At 48.7% G+C, this 7254-nt stretch overlaps 1 long non-coding RNA gene across 1 annotated transcript; it reads left to right on the forward strand.

Moving 5' to 3' along the window:
• Positions 1-6593: 6593 nt before the first annotated feature.
• On the forward strand, positions 6594-6941 carry LOC113566872. The gene is made up of 3 exons (XR_003409258.1): positions 6594-6747; positions 6830-6858; positions 6911-6941. It is a non-coding gene; the product is annotated as an uncharacterized LOC113566872 (long non-coding RNA).
• The last annotated feature ends 313 nt before the right edge of the window (positions 6942-7254 follow it).

Below are 7254 nucleotides of genomic sequence, written 5' to 3' on the forward strand. Positions count from 1 at the left end.
CAGATGTGTGGTGTTGATGACGGGGCAGCTGCTGGAGGGGCAGATCTGTCGGAGGCGTGGCAGGTACGAGTGATTATTTTGAGTTTTGTCCATATTGTGTTGATGTGTGTATTGACGTCATTTTGTATTGTTTCAGTGGCTGCTCTGGACTTGTGCGGTGGATTGTCAGGCTGCCTCAGGACCGACTTTTGGGCTCATCAAAAGTAGTCAGAGTAGTAGCTATCGTAGTCGTCTAGGATGTCCGCTATCTCGTCGTCAACTGAATCGTCGTCCGTCCACTGGTCGTCGCCATCGTCGCTGAGTGCTTCGCAGTCCATATCAGAGTCCTCCGATACGGCTGCGGCGTCAGGTTGTGAATTGGCGGCGGGCCTTGTAGGTGTTGGTGCTGCTTCTGGTGCTGCTGCTGGAGTCTGTGTTGGAGGATTGGCCGCTGCTGAGCCACTGCCCTTTGCTTCCGTCAGGCTTGCAATTAATGTGGTAAGTTCTTGCAGTTTTTTTTCTAAGTTTTCAATTTTGACGGCGTACTCTTTCAGGAGTCCCACACACTTGCCATCGCATTGGATGGCTGGCTGCTGCTGCTTATGCTGGGGATTTCTCGGCGTCTGGAAACGTTTTGGAGTTGGCTGCACCCGTTGATCGCGCTGGCATTGGCGCCCCTTGGCCTGTGGCTGGGAATGATGGCCGCGATGCTGGTGCTGCTGCTGGTGCTGCCGACCCAAATTGTGTCCGCGCTGCTGCTGTTTTTGTTCTTGTTGCTGCTGCTGCTCTTCCCTTAGATTTTGCTGGAACTTGGCCAAATGATTTGAAGCCGGATTGGCTTGCGCACCTCGGCTATACAAGGGCCTGCGGGTGTTGGGCGTTGCTGCTGCTGCTGCAGCTGGTGTTGGTGCTGCTTTGGCCCCCTGTTTGCCGCTTGAATGCTGCTGTTGGTGTTGGTGTTGTGGCCGCTTCTTTTGTGATGACTGCTGCTGCTTGGGGGCGGGGATATGAGGCTGCTGTTGTTGGGAAGGACGACGACTGCTCGTCGGCTGTTGCCGTTCTGCCGCTCGTGGCTGCTGCTGCTGCTCAGCATTCCCAGACCGCAACACCCTGCTGTAGGAGGGCCTGCCATTGCCTCTGGTGCCTGTGTTTGCTGTCTGCTGTTGTTGTTGCTGGGATTGGGATTGGCGACTCGGCTGCTGAGTTTGAGGGCGTTGTTGGTCAGTTGGCTGCTGTGGCTGCTGGCGTTGCTGTTGGTACTGCTGCCTTTGCTGCTCAGCGATGAGCCGGTTTGCCCTTAGATGGCTGCGGGCCTTTTTGTAGGCGGGACATCCCTTGTAGCAGCTCACGTGCTTGCCGCTACAATTCGCGCATTTAGGATCCTCCTGCCTGGGTTTCCTGCATGCTGTTGTGGGGTGATCTCCTGCGCATTTCATGCACTTGTATGGCCGTCTGCAGTAGTTTTTTGTGTGCCCAAACTCCTGGCACCGATGGCATTGAGCTGGATCGCGTGGCTTGGCCTGTCTCACTATGGAGACGCATTGATTGGCCAGGTTTTTAATGTCCAGAATTGCCTCATGGCCGCCATCCGCCTTGGGCTGAATTTCAACCTCAAAAATATTTAGAGGCCTTCCATTAAAACGGTGTTTTAATCCTCGGATAAACCTCGCAGTAAATCCGAGTCGTTCAAGCTCCTCAGAGATCCAGCTGCTGGGCGTGGTGTGGTGTAAGTGTCGCACTATTACACGATAGCCCCTTTCGCTGCGCGGCTGGTGTGTGTGCAATTGGGTGCTGTCTTCAGCTAGGGCGTTCTGAATGGCGTTGTATGTTATAATGTCGTCACAGTGGACTCTAAGTCCACTGTTGGCCATCGATTTCGTTGTGAATTTCCCCACGTTCGGATTTGTTGTCAATTTGTTAATCAGGGGTAAAATTGCAGGCACCAGGGGCAGGAAGATTGTTGGGACCTTGGTGCTGCGTAATGACGGTTGGACTGGCGTTATATTTATGCTAATGTCTGGCTGATGTTGCGGCTGATGATTGTCCGTTTCCATCTGTTGGCTTTCAGCCTCTATCCTTTGGGGCTCCCTATGTTGGACCTCCAGAACCGGAACCACACTATTTGACGGTGTGCGTATTTGCCCAGCATCTGACTCCATCTGCCGGGTCTCATGATGCAGCCTTTTCGCGAATTGGCTCTTGAACATGGGCGTGTCCAGAGTGAGGCAGGTGAAGTCATCGTCATCTGTATCCGTTTCGATCGCCGCGCATCTTCTTTTGAGCGGCGAGCGAAACGAATTTGTAGTCAATTTATCCTTTGCTATAGGGGTAAGGGGCAGGGGCGAGGGCATTTCATTGGCCAGTAGCGGGGGGAACGCTAATTAGCCATTCCTTTACCAGTTTTGTTCTGGTACTAGGCCTTGTCTGAGTATTATGCTCGTCCGCCTGAGTCAGAGTGGGCAGCAAGCATTTTCTGCTTCTGCTAGAATTATTGCGTTCAGCTGTCGTCAAACTTTGTTGCTGTTGCTGGTCATTGTTTTTCTGTGTGCCGTTTATGGTTTCGGCATAAGTCAGTGTGTTTGTCTTTGTTTTGTTATTGGCGTAGGTCAGGCTAGCTTCGTTCTTGTATGTGTTTGTGTTTTGGTTCGGCGGGAGAGAGCAAGCATCTCTCTTTTTGTCATAAGTGTGTGAGTGCATGTTTGGCGGCAAACGCTTTGGGGCTTGATGTGACGAGCCTCCGTTTTGATTGTGCGCCGAGGGTTCGGCTGCCGAGAGAGCGCAAGCGTCGCTCTCTCTGATGCTTGTGTGAGTTGTTTGATTGTTTTTGTTTTCGCTAATGTTTTGGCGCGAAAACATATGGGCATAACATTTGTTCTTGTTATGTTTATGTGCACTTAAATGCTCTTTGGTAAGAGCGAAAGCGCCGCTATTTTGGGAACCCGTTGCACTTTCGCTGGGAACTATTTTTGTCTGCGTGTTTGTACGTGTATTTGATGGCGGTTTTTCTTGTATGTTGGCGTCTGTTTTTGGTGGGATTGGCGGGTATTTTCTAACATATAAACCCCTGTCCACGAAACGACGCTCGAACTCCAGCACCGTAGCTCCCAAGGAGCTCAGGGTACTCTCTGGCGAGTCCGTCTCCAACTCAGCCAGATCCGCATCCCCCTCTGAGTCGAACATTGGTTCGAAGAGGGAAGCATTTGCGGAGGGGTTCCCTCCCAGGGGCCTGGTCGATATGACGGCAGAACTTATTTGAGTAACGCACTCACCACCCGCTTCGGCTCTTGCCGAGTTGTCCGTAGCATCCATAACATCCATTTTGTTGGTCGTCAGATTTGGAGCAAGTGCGTCCATTTGGTGGCCTGGTCCAGGTACTCAGTAGCTTGCTTTTCCTCTTTCCTCAGTTGGGTTTATTGGCTTCACTATTACGGCACGGTTACAGATGATTATATTGCATTATTTGCAATTATTTGGCACATATTGTTTATTTAGTTTTCATTTAATTTAATCCCGGTTTAAACATGTATTTTATTACATTTAAAGTTCCACATAAAACAACAAAAAACACAAGTCACTTTTTTTTTTTTTTTTTTTCGATGTAATTAGATGCGCGTGCACGCCTACGATGCGCACACTCGCCCGCCAGCTTTGCTACTGGCGGAGTTTATTTCCAGCTTTTCTTATTACCATAACTTCGGCAATTTACATTTAAGCTTAACTAACAACAATAATGTTCTTTTGAATTTTTGCGGGCAATTGGCATTAACATTACATTAACATTAACATTAACATCTACAGACATGTTTACATTCTATCAGTATTGCAGTCTGGCAGCCCTATTTTGACATTCGCAATAATTGACGTACATTTATACAAACAAAGAGATAAGTATTTGGACAAATTGCAACATTAATGACATTTATAAACTAATTTAATTCTATTTATTTTCTATTTCAGGTACTGGAGGATCATCGTCGTCGTCTGGAGTAGTGTGGATGGCACAGGGCGCATCCGCCTCAGCGCTGGATGTGCACGAGTGTGTGATGCAGCAGATCACGTATCTACGGCATCAAAATTGGCAGGGGCAGGATCCAGGAGTTGGCGTGGATGGTGATGGTGTTTGGCGAGCGACTCTGGTCCGGCCGCCCACGTTGCCTCTACCTGGAGAACTGGGGATTGACACTGGTCCGGCCAATCGGGGTACGTTGGCCAGTGGAAATGGCCGCAGTGGAGATGGCCGCAAATGAGTGCGGATTGGCTGCATCCGAGTGGCTGCTGGTCCGGCCACCCAGGATGCACTGTCGATGTAGATGTAGATGGAGATGGAGATGGCGTGCTGGCCATTGTCGACTGAATTGGCTGGCCTCGTCGTTGGATTGCTGCTGCTGTTTTGTGATGATGGCGTGACGTCACGGCCATCGGTTGCTGGCAGCGTTGTCGGAGGGGCGTCCAAATTGGGCCCAACTTGCAACAAAATGTTGCGGTTGGTGGCGAGGCAGGTACTGGAGAGGCTGATCTGTGAGTGTATTGACAGGTAAGTGTGATTAGTAGAAGTATTGGCTATTTTGTGTTGATGCGTGAATTGATGTTTTTTCTTCTTTTTAGCGGCAGTCTGGATGTTGATGGCGACGACGATAGGGCCTTAAAATTTCGCCCATTTGGCAGGAATTGGATGGCGAAATTGGTGTGGCAGCTGCTGAAGAGGCAGCTCTATCGGAGGCATGGGAGGTACATATGTTTTGAGTGAGTTTGGACCATTTTGTGTTGATGTGTGTATTGATGTTTTTTCTCCTTTTAGCGGCAGCCTGAGGACTGGATGTTGTTGGCGACCGCGATAGGGCCTTCAAATTTCGCCCATTTGGCAGGAATTGGATGGCGAAATTGGTGTGGCAGCTGCTGAAGAGGCAGCTCTATCGGAGGCATGGCAGGTACGTATGTTTTGTGTATATTTGGACCATTTTGTGTTGATGTGTATATTGACGTCATTTTTGGTTTGTTTACAGTGGCTACTCTGGACCTGTGCGGTGGATTGTCAGGAGCGTCGTCAATAGATCCAAAAATGTCGTCCAAATGGCATCAGATGTGTGGTGTTGATGACGGGGCAGCTGCTGGAGGGGCAGATCTGTCGGAGGCGTGGCAGGTACGAGTGATTATTTTGAGTTTTGTCCATATTGTGTTGATGTGTGTATTGACGTCATTTTGTATTATTTCAGTGGCTGCCTCAGGACCGACTTTTGGGCTCATCAAAAGTAGTCAGAGTAGTAGCTATCGTAGTCGTCTAGGATATCCGCTATCTCGTCGTCAACTGAATCGTCGTCCGTCCACTGGTCGTCGCCATCGTCGCTGAGTGCTTCGCAGTCCATATCAGAGTCCTCCGATACGGCTGCGGCGTCAGGTTGTGAATTGGCGGCGGGCCTTGTAGGTGTTGGTGCTGCTTCTGGTGCTGCTGCTGGAGTCTGTGTTGGAGGATTGGCCGCTGCTGAGCCACTGCCCTTTGCCTCCGTCAGGCTTGCAATTAGTATGGTAAGCTCTTGCAGTCTTTTCTCCAAGTTTTCTATTTTGACGGCGTACTCTTTTAAGGTTTCCACACACTTGCCATCGCATTGGATGGCTGGCTGCTGCTGATGCTGGGGATTTCTTGGCGTCTGGAAACGATTTGGAGTTGGCTGCACCCGTTGATCGCGCTGGCATTGGCGCCCCTTGGCCTGTGGCTGGGAATGATGGCCGCGATGCTGGTGCTGCTGCTGGTGCTGCCGACCCAAATTGTGTCCGCGCTGCTGCTGTTTTTGTTCTTGTTGCTGCTGCTGCTCTTCCCTTAGATTTTGCTGGAACTTGGCCAAATGATTTTCGGCCGGATTGGATTGCGCACCTCGGCTATACAAGGGCCTGCGGGTGTTGGGCGTTGCTGCTGCTGCTGCAGCTGGTGTTGGTGCTGCTTTGGCCCCCTGTCTGCCGCTTGAGTGCTGCTGTTGTTGTTGGTGTTGCGGCCGCTTCTTTTGAGATGACTGCTGTTGCTTGGGGGCGGGGATATGAGGCTGCTGTTGTTGGGAAGGACGACGACTGCTCGTCGGCTGTTGCCGTTCTGCCGCTCGTGGCTGCTGCTGCTGCTCAGCATTCCCGGACCGCAACACCCTGCTGTAGGAAGGCCTGCCATTACCTCTGGTGCCTGTGTTTGCTGTCTGCTGTTGTTGCTGGGATTGGGATTGGCGACTCGGCTGCTGAGTTTGTGGGCGTTGTTGGTCAGTTGGCTGCTGTGGCTGCTGGCGTTGCTGTTGGTACTGCTGCCTTTGCTGCTCAGCGATGAGCCTGTTTGCCCTTAAATGGCTGCGGGCCTTTTTGTAGGCGGGACAACCCTTGTAGCAGCTCACGTGCTTGCCGCTACAATTGGCGCATTTGGGATCCTCCTGCCTGGGTTTCCTGCATGCTGTTTTTTTTTTTTTTTTTTTTTTTTTTTTTTTTTTTTTTTTTTCAATCTTTATTAATATTCTTATTACTATCTAGCAACATATAACATTATATCTGACAACATTACAAGTTTTGGCAACATAATTACATAAATATCGATAACATTGTGGTATTTCTTACAATTAATTAAAAATTTTTTTTTTCTTGCTTTATTTTAATTTTATTTTAAAATTAAGGTCAGGTTAGCCCGCTCGGCCGAGTGGCTGCTGGTCCGGCCACCGAGGATGCGTTGCCTGTGGATTGGCTCAATCGACCGAGTGGCTGCTGGTCCGGCCACCCGGGATGCGTATGGGTCTGGAGGATGTAAGTTTCGTGAAAGCGATGATGCATTTGCTTGCTATCTGTAAAAGATATAAAAACTTTTTGTTTTCTGTTTTATTTTCAGGTTTTGACTTTTGATGTGCGGAGAATTTGGTGAGTAGTTTGAGTTGTATTTTGGCTGAATTTAATTTTATTTTATTTGCAGGTTTATATTTTGTGGGTTTGGTGGTAAATTGTCGGCATTCAAGTTAAGTAATTTTTGTTTTTATATTTGTTGACTTTTATTGAATATAATTATTTTATTTTCAAGTTGATTCCCTGGATGTTGTGTTGGGATGTCTTCTGGTTGCTTGCTTAGTTGCTGACGTTTTAAATTTTGTTTTATTTTCAGGTTTGCTGCAGATTGGGTAAGTGTTTTGAATTGTATTTTGGCTGAATTTAATTTTATTTTATTTGCAGGTTTTTATTTTATAGGTTTGGTGGTAAATTGTCGGCATTCAAGTTAAGTAATTTTTGTTTTTATATTTATTGGCTTTTATTGAATATAAT

This window comes from Drosophila persimilis, unplaced genomic scaffold, assembly GCF_003286085.1.
Source record: "Drosophila persimilis strain 14011-0111.01,24,50 unplaced genomic scaffold, DperRS2 tig00001145-arrow-arrow-pilon, whole genome shotgun sequence".
Classification (NCBI taxonomy): domain Eukaryota; kingdom Metazoa; phylum Arthropoda; class Insecta; order Diptera; family Drosophilidae; genus Drosophila; species Drosophila persimilis.